General features: G+C 38.8%; 1 protein-coding gene across 1 annotated transcript in view; it reads left to right on the plus strand.

Annotated features, from left to right (window-relative positions):
- Window positions 1-1,240: 1,240 nt before the first annotated feature.
- Window positions 1,241-17,442, plus strand: part of fam49a (family with sequence similarity 49 member A) — a 29,601-nt gene continuing 13,399 nt past the window's right edge. The window contains exon 1 of the mRNA XM_044106728.1: window positions 1,241-1,426. The gene's annotated coding sequence lies outside the window, so the exon portion shown is untranslated. The remainder of the gene's footprint in view (window positions 1,427-17,442) is intronic.

Consider the following 17,442-nt stretch of genomic DNA (forward strand, 5'->3'; position numbering starts at 1 on the left):
ATAGTTCACTCACAGCAACAAAGGAAAGACTTATACCTGCAACTTAAACTTTAAAATATATATAGTAGAATGTACATATTTTCTGACTGAAACAATATTTAATCACTGTTTTCCACCCATCTGTCTGGTGGGATTAGGAGATTTAAATCTTCCACTTGCTGTGATAAAGTATTTATTCTCGCAGTGTGTTTGCTCGAACCGCCTGCAGCCATCTGTTTCCAAAGTGAATGGTAGGCGTGATTAAAACATTTTTTCCTCCTAATCTCGCTCCAGTGTGAGCTTGTGTGGAAAATCTTTGATCTGACTTGATTGAGTGTCGCAGTGAACCCACTACTGCAGTGGCAGACATGGCAAAGCAGTGACTCGCCGCCAGGTGTCAGGTTTGGACAGTCTCAAATAAAGCTACTCAAATATTGCTTCATAAAACGAAATCCTTCCTTTTCAAGTCCAAAGATTGAATGTTTTTTTTTTTTTTTTTTTAGTCCTTCAACAAAAATTTATTTAATTTAATTTTGCACATTTTTCATCATCCAATTAGAATGCATACACCAATTAAAGTGGATTTAAATGGGAAATGTGCAAAAACTTTACTCTTTCTATACAAACCATAAATCGAATCTATATTTGTTCGAGTCTTGCTTTGATATATAACAAGCTATTACTTATATAATGAGAAGAGCACATTAATCATATGTATTTTAGGAAGTTTGGAACTGTATCCATGTATGTTTTATAAAAGAAACAAAACAGCATAGAAATACTTACAAACTTGAAAAACAGGAATAAGTACGAGGAGTAAATGAAATAAATAACTAAAATGTTTGTGTTTTGACAATGTTTTAGTGTAAAAACATTAACTTCATCAAAAATCTATGAAAAAAAAAATCCTCAGGGAATGTTGGGAGTTTTTGTGTGCAGACATGTCAAAACATAAAATATAAAGTAAGGTTCATTACATTTTTTTATTTAGGGGAATGTAAATAACAGCGTAATTTGTCACCAGTGTTAGAGGACATATAATTATTATCATGAATAATGATTAGATTTTATTCTAAATCCTTCTTTATTTAAGCCCATAAAGCTCTTCACAGCACCTCCGAAAGGACATGATTTAATGCATATCCATTGGGCAAAAAAAGTGTAAAACTTAATTGTAATTGGCTCATTTTGCCCTGTCCCCAAATCTGACCAATCAGAGATAAGGAGGTGGGATTTAGTTGTCTCGCGGTGGCCCAGCAGAGGGAGGGGAGGATTCTCAGTCAGTTGTTGTCTGTTGCTGTTGGGGACACACAACGTAGGAAAGGTCGGTTTGTGTGTGTGCGTGCGTGTGCGTGAAAAGTGTGGACTTCCTAAACTAAACCAGACCACTCCACGCTTCTCCGCCTACCTCAGCGAAAATACTACCCAGTGGGACCAACACCAACAGGTGAGTTCATCCTATATTTTCATTTTCCCAGGGCTTTCGCTTGACTTGAGTTAGAACCAAGTTGTCTTTCCCTGTGAAATCAGTGACTGTCAAACGGGCTCGCAAAAGATGGGTTACCGCAGGGAGGAAGCGCTAACAATGCTAGGCAACTTTCAGTGCTAACTATATGGAGGAGATTTTTTTGTGCTGTATAATTATGTCGCGGTTAAAATATGAAATGAGCCGGTATTCATCCTGTTACGTATCCATTTTGAACCTTTTTCTCTCTATTAAACAGCAGCTCTGCTAGCAGCTAGCCCTCAAACTTAGCTTGTTACTCTTCGGCTAAATTCCACTTTTCTCCTCTATTTTCCTTTTTATGGAATCATTTAGCTATATACAGCTTTGTTACGACTGGATGATTTAGTCGCCGTGGGAAAAACTTTGGGACTCGAGTGTGCAATAACTTATAAGGGTTTACTAACTGTTTTACAACCTCAACCTGACAGCATAGCATCATACCTTCACAGGCAGGTGGTTTATAGTTAAGTACTTTGCACTGCTGGACTATGTCAATGTCATAAATCAGAACACCTATGTATAGCTTCACTTTAGTGTATCTGGAGCTACCAACTCTTTATCTTAGCTTCTATCAACAACTCTGGGACTAGTTTAGTCAGTCTTGAAATCGTTTGTTTTGTCTTCGAGATGATGAACATAAACTCCTTCAAGTTAGCCCTGTTGCTTGTATGAGAACTAGGTCACATGGAAACTTTGAACTGCAGACTGGATGGGTGCTTAACCAAAAAACTGGTGCCTTCTGATTGGTTTCAGTGAACTGAACTGGCGCTCTTTTGTTCAAGAGGACATACAGCAACAGCTGCACTCCCCAGTAACAACAAACGTACGAGGGTTTTTTTTTTCCACACATGGGTGTGTGTGTGTGTGCATGTCTGTCGTGTTTCAGTCAGAATAGGGCTTGTAGGGTGCATTCGCAGCATGCCTGGCACGCCAACTGAACTCAAGGTGCTGTTAAACATGCAGAACAATGGCTAGTGTGGATGAATCCTGATCTCCGCTGGAACGCGTTGTCTTGTTTTGCATGGTCGTTGGACAGATAAGCCTAGTTGTGTCTCTTGGCATTTACGTGGACACTGGGGACCCATAGGCGGCGCTTACAGCGTTCTACTGTTGCAGCGTGGAGCAGCAGATGGGGGACCATTCAAACAAGCAAGAACATGTCATTTACAAGTTTGCCTTGGCAGGACCTGAACGCAATGTGCCTGTATGTGTGTTTGTGTGTGTGTCTCCGAAGATTGCATTTTGTATGTGACTGTGCAAACTTTTCTTCTTGTTGCAGAAAAACAGGATATGGTCTTGAGCTCACCATTTATCGGTGGCATTTTTCGACTTGTGGCTTTAACCTGCCTGAGTCTGGTGCGCAGGAAAGCCTTTGAGTTGCAGTGCAATGTATCTTGTAGTATTTTACCACTGACTGACGCTTAAAAAAAAAAAGAAAGGAAAAAAAGACAAGTAGCAAATTATAGATCTGACAAACAAAGGAATGATTTTAATCTAATTTCTGCAAAAACAAATAGCCATCACTCCCATTAGAAGAAAACCAGCATGCACCTGATACAAGGCCAGCAAGCTAGTGTTGATACTTCCCTTTGATGAGGGGAAATGCTTTGGCTGCAGCTATTTGGTTCAGATTACAAAGAAGGCATCTAACTACTGAAGTCTGCTACTTTAGACTGCCAATGGAGCTGGAAGGAGAAATGTGATATTTGCAATAAAGCTGTTCCTAAACTTTTAAGTGAAACTGCTGGAAGCAGCAGCTTTCATTTACAGAAGTCTAGCTGTATGTAAACAGTATGTTGCTGCATTTGAGGTCTCACAGTGGGAGGACCAGATGATGCAAGTGAAATCATAAAGTGTATGTAGAATAAGCAGCTCAAAACCTCAATAAACCAGTGTCCTCTTTTGTTGCCTATACCAAGGTAAAAAAAAAAAATCTGTTTTGTTTTTATGTTCTTACGTTGTAGGCCTGTTGAATAAACCATAAAGCAATTAATTGGGTAATAGATTGAAATGAGCGCGATAATTTCCATTTGCAATGTTTCTTATTTTTCTTTAGTCTTCGGTCCATCGTGATTTGGTCTCAACTTGCTCTTTTTTGAAGGACAGTTTTGTTTACAGAGACTTTTTTTTCCTATTTTGGACATTTAAAATGTCTTCCACTTCCAGTGATAAATCTTCATTAGAATTTAAAGTTTATTGGCTTTTGAGAATATGTTCTTGAATTATTATGCCATTACCACTATATTACTTGAGAAAGGTATCAAAACAACAATATTATCATTTATTGCAATCACTTCTGGGACAATATATCGGTCAGCAAAATGTGATTTTTTTTTGACAGGTCTACTGACTTGTAGGCCTGTCTAGTGAATAGAGCTTTGAGAACACATTGTCAATTGTCGTTAAGGATGAAATAGTATTTCCTCCATAAATTGTTTTTGTGAGTATTACAAAGAAAATAAATGATACGCCAATAAACAACTGACAGATTAATTGGCCTTAATATTAAGTAATCAGCCGATATTTATGTGAAACCGATCTTATCAACATCAGCAAATATCTGAAAATCAGCAATGTTTGCTTGACAATAGCAGTTTTTGTCCTCATATTTGTCAACCTTTCAGGTAAAAGCAAAATCAGTATTGGCCAAAAAACGGACTCGGCCGGTCAGGCTTTTTTAAAGATCAACGATCGATTGGCCAGAAAACTGCCATCGGTGCACCCCTAGAAAAAAATGGCATGCAGCCTTTAAAGTCAAGACCAAATTTAAACTAAACAAACTGAGTTTTAGTGTTCAAATCCCTTTAACTTGTCCATGTCACATCGTATTACAATTATTAAATTTCATGTGTTTAATATAATGGTAATGGCATAATAATGCAAGAACCCATTCTCAAAGTTCAATTAACTGTTTGACACCCCAAAATAAAATCCAGTGGTTTCCAGTAACAGGAACCAAAACTGTGGGTAACAGTACAACTGAAGACCCTACATTAAACTAACATCACCGTGACGACCAGACAGCTCAAGAACATGCATAGAAATCCCTGTTTAGCAAAAATCTATATGTGAAACACACCACCTCCATAGTGAGACACAGTGGTGGCTGTCATGCTGTTGGCAGGCTTTTCTCCTGCAGGGATAAATTCAGATTAATGTGTTAGAATGGCCCAGTCAAAGTCAAGACCTAAATCCACCTGAGAATCTGTGAAAAGACTTGAAAAATCAATATTTGCAGATGCTTGTGTTTTTTTTTTGTTTTTTTTTTTTCCCCTCTTAAAACCAGACATGATTGAACAGAGGTTTGGCTCAGGGAGGCTGAAGACAAATTTAAATCATCACTTTTTAAAAAAACAAACAAAATGTGTCCTTTTGTTTTCCTCTTCACAAATATACACTACTGTTGTCCCGTCACATCAGACCCCAATAACATACACTTTGCGGCTGAAACGTCTCACAGTGTGGGGAAAATCTACTGGATTTGCGATGTTTTTGCGAACGTCGGCATGTCCCCGAATTCCTCTGATGTCCTGTCTTTCATGCCCTTATCGGCTTCCAATCGGCCAGTTGTATGTTGCCCAACGATCGCTGCTGACTCAGCCAACGCTGCCATCTGGGCTGGACAAGGGGGAAAAATTTTTTTGACACCCTCACTGGAGAGCCGCTAACAGATTTTGTGGGTGTGTAACAGACAGAATCCAGAAAAGGTGTGAAAAACAATTTCACACTCCCTAGGAGTGGCCTAAAAGGCTTCAACACAAGTGATCACCATGAATTATTTCATTTAATTTTTCTAAAATCAAAGCTATTTTAGAAATGGCTTATATTGTAGAGATTGCATTAGCTTCAAAAGCTCCAGATTTGCTAATACAAAGAGTAGAGGCAGCTTTGTATCCGTTTCTCACTTCTTCTCTGCTTTGACTGGAAGTCAGCATAACCACTCATTCAAGGTCATCACCCTCCAATAGAAAAGCTTGCCGCCTTCAGGAGCCCTTCAATTTTATTTATTTATTTATTTATTTATTTATTTTTAACAAAAATCCTAGTTGCAAGAACAAGCTTATTGTCTTAAAAGCTTAAAAATGTTTTTACCACTTAAACCCCTGAAGGTTCAATGTTCACCAACATTAATGTTTCACAGCCTCCTGTTTTTTTTTTTATTTCCCTCAAAATAATGAGTTATTTGTCTGTGGTGGACCAAGGCTGCGTCGCTGTGAAATACCAGCCCCAAGCTTCCTGTTTTACCCCAAACTAGCCGTCTGCCTGCCGCTTTATTTGTCACTGAGAACAAGTGTGTGTACAACTGTGCTGCCTTGTGACCCTGCACACTTCCCACTCACGTTTCACTTTTTATGCTCACATCCTGTCAGGTCGACGGCCGCTCTCTGTGAGTCTGCTGTATAAACTCTGCCTGGCTGTTCTAGGTTCTGTTGTTAATGCATTTCTCCTTTTTAATAATAATGACTTTGAAAGAATGTTGGGAGTTTTTTGGGGTTTTTTTGACTTTCCACTTTAGAAAACATTCTACAACCCTCTCGTCTAGTCTACATAGAACACTGCATTGCTGTTGCTGTAGTTTGCACATCAACATTTTATTCAACATATAACTTATTTTAAAAATTGAAGCGAGGCTATATTGGCTCGATTAGAAAGGTTAATACTCAATTACATCAAGAAGAAAAATGGCAATGTGTCAAACCTCTGGCAATATAATTTGCTAATTGAATCAAACGTCAAGAGTTTTCATTGTGGAGAACTCAACACTAATTAACAGGGGTGCACCGATTGCAGATTTCTGGCCGATCGTCGATCTGTAAAAAGCCTGATCTGCCGATACCACTTTTTGTTTTTGTTTTTGTCTAAGAAGTCGATAAATACAACACTTCACACCAGAGCCAGATCCTTCAAATTTAAGTAGCTTGGGGCCAGTCTAAATAATAAAACAATAATCTAATTAACCAAATTGCTGTACATTGCTTTTTTCTTTTTTTTTTTTTTTTCTTTTTTTTTTTTTTACTACATTGTATTGAGTGAATGAAGGCGCACCTATGATTTTAGAACAATTGGTACAGGAAGTGCTTTTATTTAGAAAAGTGAGGCACGTTTGTTTAGTTGTGAAATTATTTTTTTTTTTTTTTAGTTTTTTTCTTACACAGGTTCTGAGATATCCCTGTGGTTGGTGGCTATGAAGCTACAGCTAACATGAATGTGTTGTTCTAAACTAGGGCAGTGACATTTAATTGCACTGCGAGGTGTAAACCCATAAGCTGTCTAAATAGCTGATATTGTGAATGCAACACAGGGAGTGAAAATAAACTGCTTTGAGTGTAAGCATCACTGATGGCTGTTTCTATAGACAGCCAACATTTAAAATCTAAAGCCAAAAATTAGCTGTGGTGAAACGAGGCGTCCCGACCAGGCGAAAGGGGAAATAAAACAGCTGAAAAGGTGTTGGCGTTGCCACGACAACATGCTTTCAACCCAGAAAGTTTACCTGTTTTTTTTTATTTTTTAATTTTCTTACTTTGTTGCATTTTGGTTCAGACTGGGGGATGAGGTATCGAGAAATATCCGCTAAATGTAGACGATTTAAAAATCACATTTCCACTAAAATGCCAGTTTAAGTCAATGTTTATAAACTCGACTCACCATCTCTACATCATGCCAGGGAGAGCTTCATACTGGTGGCAGGAAAGTTCTCCATATGCCAAGTTGATTTGTGCAAACCTCTTTCTTTGGCAGTTTGCATAGAAATGCCCGGAGCATCATGTTTTCTGGGACACTGGAAACTTGGAAAGCCACAAGAGGGAAAACTTGATTAGATCGTAATCTGGATTTGGGCTATGCTTATCTGTTCATTCTTTGCATTTCTGTCTTTCCCAAAAAGTCAGCTCTCAAGTCTTGCTTTGCTGACCTGCTGTGTGCCACTTTGAACAGCGGAAGGTGTGTCACTTCTGCTCTGTGATTTCCACTTCTGTGTTTATCACCACTACACAATGGTGAGAGACACAAATATGCAATAATTTGAGCTGAATTTTAGCTCGAGCAGTTTACAGAAATAATCAGCTTGTTCCGTGTTACTATTTTTGGTTGGTTTTCAAAAAAAAAAAGAAAAAAGAAAAAGAAAAGGTCTGAGTTTTTATTGTTTTTTTTGCATTTATTCCGCAAGTCTACAGCTACCTCAACCTAGAAATGTGTTCTTTATTGTTTATTGCAGCCTAATTACTCAGTAATATTTTGACATTCGGGACATTCGTCACACTTTAGCAAGACTTAAGGCAGAACAATATGACAACAGATTGGGTTGGGCACACACTTGTGAAACTAATTCTTTGTGAGGCAATTCTGCAAAGTTATTGCTTCAATGCAGAACCTAATTAAAATTAATCTGTTTGATGATTAGGATTTATAGGGAGTGGTTCCTGGACTGATTCTTAATTTAATATGATACTGGTTAAACACTGACCATGCCTTAGAGCACTATCAGTTCTCTGCCGTCCAGGTTCCTTTACTCTCTCATTGTGTGCTGTTTGCACCTTGTGCAAGCACCTCATTTTGTAACTAAGTGTTTGTAACCACCCCGGCAGGGATTACAGAGGCCACCCCAAAAACTGCATTGGTGTGTGTGTGTGTGTTTAAAAAAAAAACAAAAAAGGTGGTGATAATAGTGACCCAACAGTAGAGCCAGTGTTTGTGGAAAGTTGTGACTTGGTTTGTTTTGAAAAGAACCACCTCCGTTTGCCCTCCGCTAAATGTTTGATTCATTTTCTATAATAACTCGCCAACAATTTTCTTGAGTTTTAAACTGTTGAACTTATTTAACAGGTCCACAGAAATCTGGACTCAAATTCAAATACATTGCAGCACGTCAAGGTGCCGACGCAGCACGTCAGCACCTTTTACAGAAGGTAAAAGTTTTCTTTTTTTTTTTTTTTTTGCTGCAATAGGCTTATTAGGTTTGCAGACTATCTATCTTATTGCATAAATCAGGTACTTGAAGGCTACTGGAAGCACTATTCAGCAGTTTCAGACAGAGAATTGCCCCCTCACACTGAGTGGAGGAGGGGATGTCAGTGCAAAAACAAATACCTGAGGCAAGGCTGAAAGAAAGGAAGTAAGTCTTTCATTAATTAAAACAAACATACTTTTGGAAATTCACTACACATCAAATTATATATAGCAATGTTCAACTCCGCACCATGAAATTATTAGAATAATATAACATACTTGTTCAATGTATTAAAATTCCATGTGAAAATTAAAACATATTCACTAATCTAATGAGATTCCTTTAGTAGATAAACAGGCCCGCTGCTGAAATGTTGCTGAAACGGTTTCACTTTACAGATGTACGTGATCATGATTGTAGGACAGAAAAAAGATTTCCCTGGAATCCTTCTTCATTTGTTGGCCTGTAAATGGCATCTAATAGTTGGTAGACTCTGTTCAATTCGGGACAAAAATGGCAACATTTGTTACATTTTCAGGTGTTGCATTTCGCTTTCACATTAAAACAAACCAAACCCTCTGAAAAACCTGTTCTCCCTCTTCCCTGTACTGCACCAAGAACCACTGAAGGAAATAACACAAAAACCACAGAAGAAGATAACTTCTTTCTTCACAATATGTAAATAAAAATGTCAGATTTTATCAGTTGATCACAAACTTTTGTTTTAGTTGTAATGTATTTACCCAGAATGCCCTGCTTCCTGCTTTTGGAGTGCCTCTGGCCCGCTTACCGTTCACGTTTGCATTCGAACCGTGGCGTAATTCACTTCAACCAAGCCGAGACCTAAGGTTTTTTGGTCACACCTCCCTAGTTAAACTAGACTTTCTAGGTAAATGAACTAGAGTTTGATTAAAGTGGATTAAACAGGCCTGGTGTGAACACATCCTTAAAACAAGTATTGAAACAATACTTCAATTTTATTTATTTTATATAAGCGAGTTGTTCAGAATTATTACATTTACCAATTAAAGATCAGATTTTTTGCTCCCGCATCTTTACTAGGTAGCCAGTAAATGTTTTGAGCACAAGATGAACAGGTCACTTCAGAACTGCTGTGATTCTGACTTGACCACCTATCTCTTTTAGAGAAAGTCCTCTTTGGTGACGATTGCTTAATGCCATCCCATACACGCATGCTGACAGAAGTTTCACACAAGAATCCGTCTCACGCAGACATGGCTCCCTTTGTATCTTGCGCTGCTGTTGACATGCCGGACTTGGCAGAACAGAAGTGGCATTGAACAGAGACGTAGGAGGAATTTCTACGCCCAAAGTCCTTCTCTCTACTGCCAGTGGTATCCAGCCTCCTCCTTCTCTTCTCCAAATACCATCCACCCATTTTTTTTTTTTTGCTTTTCTATTTACTTTTTGCCTTGCTTTGAGCTATTGCTCTCTCATCACACTTTTAAATGCCTTCCCTGTATCTCTCTATCCCGGTTCTCTGTCTGTGTTGACTGAGGTCCAGTGAGTTCATCACTAGGGTCATTGACAACCCCTTTCTCATCAATCTTAACACTGGGAGGGTTCTGTCCCGTCACGCCAGAGGCCAGATGTGACGATGGGAGTTTGTATTGAGCAAGTGTAAAATCGAAGCACCAGGCCCAGCTGGATGAAGCGAAGGGCATGCCGAGCCAGCAGTTTAACTGAGTGGAGTGCTTCTGTAAGGACGAGGAAGGAAAGGAGGCTCTGTCCTTCATTTTGGTGTCACAAGCAACTCTGTAGCTGTGTGAGTGTGAGAGAGAGCTGTGTGCTGCATTGTTTCTGAGCTGGGGCTTGTCTGAGAGCAACAACAGAAATGAAGTGACACACGACTCGGCACTGACTCCCGAAGAGTTCTCCAGGGTGGATCGAGTGTTTGCACTGCGGTCGGTATTGGGATTAAAAGTATCAGAGAAACAACAGAGGGAAGCAAGACTGCCATTGTGGTGGCACTGGGCAGGTTTCCCCTTCTCCACCCAGTCTGCCCTAAATCCACCCACCCTCCCAACCCCCTGGCCTGTGTCCATATTAGGGCAAAACTCAGCCAACCTCCCCACAAGCTGAGCTCAGACGGTGGCCCCCTCCTCTCCCAGCACGTCCTGCTGTCACATTTGCTCCGGCAAGAGAGCCTGAAGGATACGCAGCTCGCCTAACCCAATTCAAAGGGCCACTTGGCCAGCCAGTCAAAACAGCAAAGGGATTTAAAAAAAAAATGGATGCAGGAGTGCTAACGTCAGTTTGCCTGTTTCTGTGTAATGTCTGGCCTGTTACGTGTGACCGGTTGCCAAGTAGCTTCTAGGTACATACTGCACATGCTCAGATTTAGCGTGCAATCACACCAGCTCTATTTAGTCCACATTAATCAAACTTCAGTCCGTTTGTCTAGAAAGTCCGGTTTGTTTGGGGAAGTGTGAATGTGTAATCGAACTCTGAGGCAGACCAAAAAAGTAAACACTGGTCTGCCTAAAGACCTAGCTCTCCAGGGTTTTCCCCTGTGTATTGTAAGCCTGGTCCCCCGCCAGGCTAAGTGTTGTTTGTTTATTTTAAATAGCTTTTTTCTTTATTTGTACGCTAGTTTCAGTGACAATAAAGATGGATTAAACTAGGATTATACTTGACGCATTGAATTGCGCCATCCCTGCATCTGACGATTGTGCTCGCATACTGTTATTTCCAAAATTTAATGCCTGCTCATGCAAATCCAAATTTTGGAAAATTTTAACATTTACAAAAATTTGATGGACTGTCCTAGCACTGCTTAGCAGGTTTTCTGGGAGAAACCCTGTAGGTCTCTGTATGGTTGAAGTGAACTCATGTCAAATGCATATGTGAACGCTAAGTGGACCAGAGACCCCACCAAAAGCAGCAAGCTGTCTATAGCGCAGGGCACTCTGGGTAAATACAACCAAAACAAATGTGCGAGTTTAGCGCTAGTGAGAAATGGCTCATAGTCTTTTATCAACGACAGAAGAAAAATCCTACAACCGCTAAAATTTGACACCACTCCCTTTTGTTTACATTTTGTGAAGAAAGAAGTAGCACTCTGTATCTTCTTCAGAGGTTTTTGTGTCATTTCTTTGGTCATTCTTGGTGCAGCACCATTATGGGGGTTAACAGTGTGAAAGCGAACAACAGCAGCTGAAGATGAAGCAAATATTGCAGTTTTGAGTTCCCAATGGAACCAAGTCTACTGGATTATTAGGTGTGAAAACACCCTAAACATCACATTAACCTGTTCAGGGGTCAGAACGTCTTGTTTGTGTCTGTAATTGCTCTGAGTCTAGGGATGGTTATGCTACTATTTTGGGGCGTTTGCCATAAATGACCAAGAAAGTATATGGAGCTCTAGATTCTAATATCTATGACTGATCTTATTTCAGTCACACAGTCAGACAGACTCTTTTTAAACAGCCAGTTTTCCAGACATTTTCCAAGCTACTTCCAAACAGAAGTTATTTTTGGTCAATGGTGTTGATTTTAGTTTCCCGTAGGTACACACTGGTTTGAATTGCTAGTCAAAAATCACTAGGGGAGCACCCAAAAACATTACAACACTCTCAAATCACACACAATTATGTATATATATTTTCTGTCTCCATGTGCATTACCCTTTAAATTGCTGTAGCATTGCATAGTTATAATCTAAATATGGCCCAAATCATTTGGACAATACCAGTACTGATCTTTGCTAGTTTGAATCAAGTGAGCATTATTAATTAGCTGCTGAATTGACTCATGCGTGTGTGTGTGTGTGTGTGTGTGTGTGTGTGTGTGTGCAGTCAGCTGCTCTGTAAACACACAGCTCGTAGCTAGTGTAATTTTAAAACACTGCTACCTTAATAAGAATGACAGAGTAATCTTGTCAGACTTGTAAGCCGGGGAAAAGTCAGTCAGAGGCCATCTGAGTGCAGCAGTAGATTGGTAAGGGGGGAGTGTGGTCGTACTCTATCCTTCAAAAAGAGGGAGAAAACATTCTCATCTAATTATAGGGCCTTTAAGGTGTAGAAACATTTTGATGTAAAGTTAAACTTTTAAACAAACTTGGCATAACCAACTAAATTGAATAGCATTCAACTGAACAGAACTAGACAGGTCTTGTAATTTAATGGTGACACTAATGCCAGCCCTTTTACCAGACCGCTCTTTAAAAATACATAAATCTTCAAAATGCTGTCACCGCTTTGAGGCAAAAAGAACCAGTTGATGCCTCGACTTTGAATTCACAAATAGGCCATATAATCTTGTTTTATAAAGCTGTTTGAAAACGTCCTCACCTGCTCCTCTTATGGGGCTTGTTTTTCTTTTTAGCTTTAGCAATCCTGAAATTGTCCTTCTGTCTAGCTTCTTTTGTCTCAGGGATTTATCAGAGCTATAACAATCAGATTTAGAGTCTTGATGACCCAGTGGGTATATTTTAAAAATGTGATGTCTGTCAGAGATGACATACCAGTCTACAGGCAAATTAAAAAAAGTTCAATAAATTGTGTTATTTTTCCTCCTTTCACTGTTTATATTTCTCCTTCAAAGCATTTTTATTTAGAATTTTGGCTATTTGTTAAATTCTTTTTCAGCTATGTTCTCCTTTTTTACAATTTAGATTTCAGTAAGAATTTATATTTGTTGTAAAATAGTCAGTGGTTATTTAATTCTTGTGGACGTGGATGTGCCATATAAGGTGATAGAAGTTTTAATTGGACATTGTTGTCATTGGTAGAGTTTCATGTGACAATAAGTTGGAAACCAGACTTAGAATAACTAGCGTGAAAATACCTCTTTGTCCTGAACTACAAAAAAAAGCGGATGGTCTCACATGTCACTGCCGCTGCTTCTGATTGGTTCTTTCTGTTAGGTTGAGTTACACAATAACAGCATGGACGCCGGACCTGAGCAATAACTAGGCTCAAGCATTGAAGTTTAATCATCATGTTCAGTTCTTGGACAAATTCTGAAATGTGCTTCTACGGTACTTTGTTCACTTTGGACTGCTGCTGTTCTGTATGTGTCTTTCAGCTCTGTTGTCATATATGAAGTTGTTTCACTTGTACTGATTCCAAACTCATATTGACCTGCTGTGAGTGTTAGATTTACCCCTATAGTAAAGTGTATTTTTGGAGTTTGCTATAATTTAATTGCAGAAAACCAGTATATTTTTATTTTTATAACATATTTAATAACACATACATATATAACCAGAAAGTGTATCATCCAAAGTGTAGATTCCAGATCGCCTTCATTGCGTATCATTAAAGGTTAAGTTTCATTAAAATTATCTTGAAGTCCCAAGATTTTAAAAAGTCAAATTCCACTTCTTGTTTCAGCATTTCTTGGTGCTAGGATAATATCTTCTCTAAACTGTGTATGTTTTTATTTTCAGGACAGGTTAAGGATGTAAACTACTTTATCTATGACATTTGGACACGAAAAGTTTAGAACATTTAAAACATTGGATTGTCTTACAGCCAAATGATACAAAAACAATGGCCTGGGATATTACTGTCGAATATTGTTTGAAGTGATGTGGGTTGCAAATAAAGCACTTTTTATTGTTGTTGTCAGCACAATGTTCCCATGCCTGTTTTAGTGAAAGTAGCCCCTTTCTCACAGGTGTAGCTTTAACCAAGTTTTTACCAGTCAACAATGGCTGGATTCATCTACATTTGGAGGCCAATGGTTCCTTCCTGTTTGGAACTACCTCAGGGTGCTGTAAGCCAGACTTAGTATTATGCCTAAGTGGTTTGTTTGGCAGCAAACTGCATTCATTGATCGGCCCGTGGCTTTAAGTCACTGTAGGAGCGAAAGCGTAACTCGTGGAAGGCTGAATGGGGCAACCTTCCACAAACAAAATGTACTGAGCAATTTCAGAGAAACTGACTGTCCAACAGTATACACACAAAATGACACCTTCGGACCATCAACCACAGCTCCTGCTTGCTCACATTCCTGCATTCCTATTAGCATTCCTGCCTATATTCACGGCCACTTAAAGGAACAAACTGCCATTGAAGACACGCCCCAGACATTATCCAGTTAGAGTGAGACTTAACAGTGGGCAACCAAGGTCCTTTAGGAACTTGGTTACCAGTATGTGTTGATAGTGTCAACATCAAGGACAGTGAAAGTATGTTGTATTTAAAGAAATTGTCTAAATTTGGATCTAGGTTGGAAAAAAATAGGTGTGGCAGAAAATACATGAACAATTAAAGTAAAATCCAAAGCAAACAGCTGTCTTTGGACAGCTAAAGACTTGAGTTATGTACGACATTGTTTACAAGACAGCATCATTCCACCTCGTTACCCATCAAAGAGTCGTTGAACACACACTTTCATTTTGTCATCGGCTGAACCAGATTCCTCAAACTGCAGATCAAGTTCAGCTGGTTCTGAGCTGTGCATCCATAACTTCCTTGTTAGCGCCTGAGTTATTTTTATATTGAGAGTTTTAATCATCTATTTGTAATATTAGAATTGTAATTAACAAAACCCCAGCAAACAGAGAGAGGTGTTTTTGTAAAGAGGAAGTAAATCATTAAAAATATCCTGGTAATAGTGCTGTAAATGTGCACTTTACACACAGGAAGCTGTGCTGAGCTGGTATGAGAACAAAGGAACTTAAATGTGGCTCTCACTCATTACAGCTCATGAGGTTTTTTTTATTCAAGGGAGTAGGCTTACAGGTTTCCTGTTTCACTCTACTATCATTTTTTAAAACAACATAGTGCTAGGTTTTTATAGACCAAAAGAATGAAGTCAAATATGATCAGATTTGTCCTTGTTTACCCCTCCACTCACAGCTCACTGAGCTGTTATGAATCCATCATCCATCCATTCATTCACCGTTGCCAGGCAGAAAGGAATAGCGACGCGTCAGACACATTTATTTACTACAGTGGGGTTGCCCAATTCAGGTTAACCCATCTTTGAACTCTTCAAGGTTGTCGGCAGCCAAATGTGCCTCCTCCACCCTCCCTCAACCACCTATTCCCTCCATCTTTCCTAAATACGTTTCCACTCTTGTTTTTGTACGTACTTCAGCTAACCTGGGATGCTAGTTTGCTTTTTGCTGCTTCCCACAGTAGCACACCAGCTGTTGTTGCGTGACCGGGGGTCCTGCTGGAAATGCGTGTTTCCAAGTGGTTGACATGATGCTCATCCATGGAAAATAATCGATTTGTGGCTCAATCTTGCGAACATCGGCAGCTGTGTCACCATTCAGGGTTCCTGTTGCAAGTTACAAAGAGGGGAAAACAACGTATTTGGATCGAAGCACATTCTTAAGATTGCAAGCATCTTTTTCTTAATTCTCCTTTGTTCTTTTGATTGTGATTGAGCGACTGGCTCTGTTCAAGGAAATATGCTTACCACAAGATTAGCACTTCTTTGAAACTCCCTGAACTTTATTCAATAAATCAATTGATCAGTGTATTCATTCAGTTTAACAGATTTTGTGATTTATTCAATAGTACATGCTCTTACAACACCTGTTAATGCACAAGTGAAAAGGGAGCCGAAAGAAGAAAAACCTGCCCCTTTCTCAATAATTATAATTAAAATTTTTGTGGCTGTATAAACTAAATTAACAATGTAAGTTGAGAGCAATATTTAATTCTCCACATTATTAACTCAGAGATGTATAAGAGTTGATCATTTTAGTCTTGTAAAGTGTTGTAAGGTAGTGAGTGGAATTTGGGCGCTTTCGTATTGTAGGAATTTAAGTGAAGCATTAACGAAAGAAAATAATAGGTTTGTTTTAGTGAAAGTGGGTCACAGTCTGGTCCTCCCTTAGAACAGCTGAATGAGTTGATTAAATCCAAAAGATCTTTATTGTTGAAGCCCATACAAGTTTTTTTTTCTTTCTTTCTTTTCCTAAAGCCGTAGGAGATAACAGATGAAACATTAGGATATTTCCATAGGATATTTATGGCTGGGACGTATAACAATAGCAGACTGTGAAGGATTGTTCAGAATCTACCAAAACAAAGAGATTTGCTCATAGGGTCCCATCATTTTTCTGTTATGAATTTGTTATTTTGACATTTTTTTGGAAGCGATCTTTCCCTCCTGGGTTTTCTCTGACAATTTAAATAATATTTTTCACCAGTGAAGGAGCAGCAAAACAAAGACTTTACTGGTTGCTGGAGCTTCAGAACAATGTGTTAAGAAGCTCAGCTCAGGTAAAAGGCTCATGAATGTTTGTTTCAAAGCTCCATGAGCTGCGAGAGTTTTCTGTTTTCTACTGGAAACTCTACTTGTTGATTTTTAAAGCACAACATGCGATCATCTAGTTTCTTGGATACACCTAAATTTGTTGGCTGTTCCTAAATTTTATTTATTTATTAATTTTATTTTGTTCAATAAACTTTTGCTGTAATTTTCTAATTATTCTCATCACATCCATAAAGTCTCCACCCAGTTTCTATATTGGCCTTTTTATGACACGTGTGGTTCAGACAGAGATTCAAGTACAATTGGATTTAAATGCCTGCATCCATCAAACCATCGGTTTTGTCTGTAAACTGGTAAATGAGTCAGAGCAGATACTCCGAGTGCTGCATGTCTTTGTTGGTTCAAGATGACCGTGACAACGTGAATTAACAGGAATCTGTTGTGTTAAGCTTTTGGGTGCTACGATGCGGTGTCGTCTCTGCATGACGAGTTCAAACAACGTGACTGAGATTTGATAAAACTCCAACATTCATGAATTCTTCAAGATGGATTCAGATTTATTCGTATCCCAAATTACTTGATGTTACAGAAAGTATAAAAAGTGTCAAAGTATCAAAGATTTTAAAAAATAATAATAAAGAAAACATACCAAAAGGACATAATGGGAAGAGTACAGCGGTGTACTTCATTATTGACTGACAGTTTCTACAAACCTTGTCCTGTATTAAAATGAGATATTGCTGTAGGAACAAAAGAGTGCTTGTACCTGTCACTTTTTATACTAAGAACAGACTTCACTTGGTTC

The sequence above is a fragment of the Gambusia affinis genome, linkage group LG22, assembly GCF_019740435.1.
Source record: "Gambusia affinis linkage group LG22, SWU_Gaff_1.0, whole genome shotgun sequence".
Lineage (NCBI taxonomy): Eukaryota > Metazoa > Chordata > Actinopteri > Cyprinodontiformes > Poeciliidae > Gambusia > Gambusia affinis.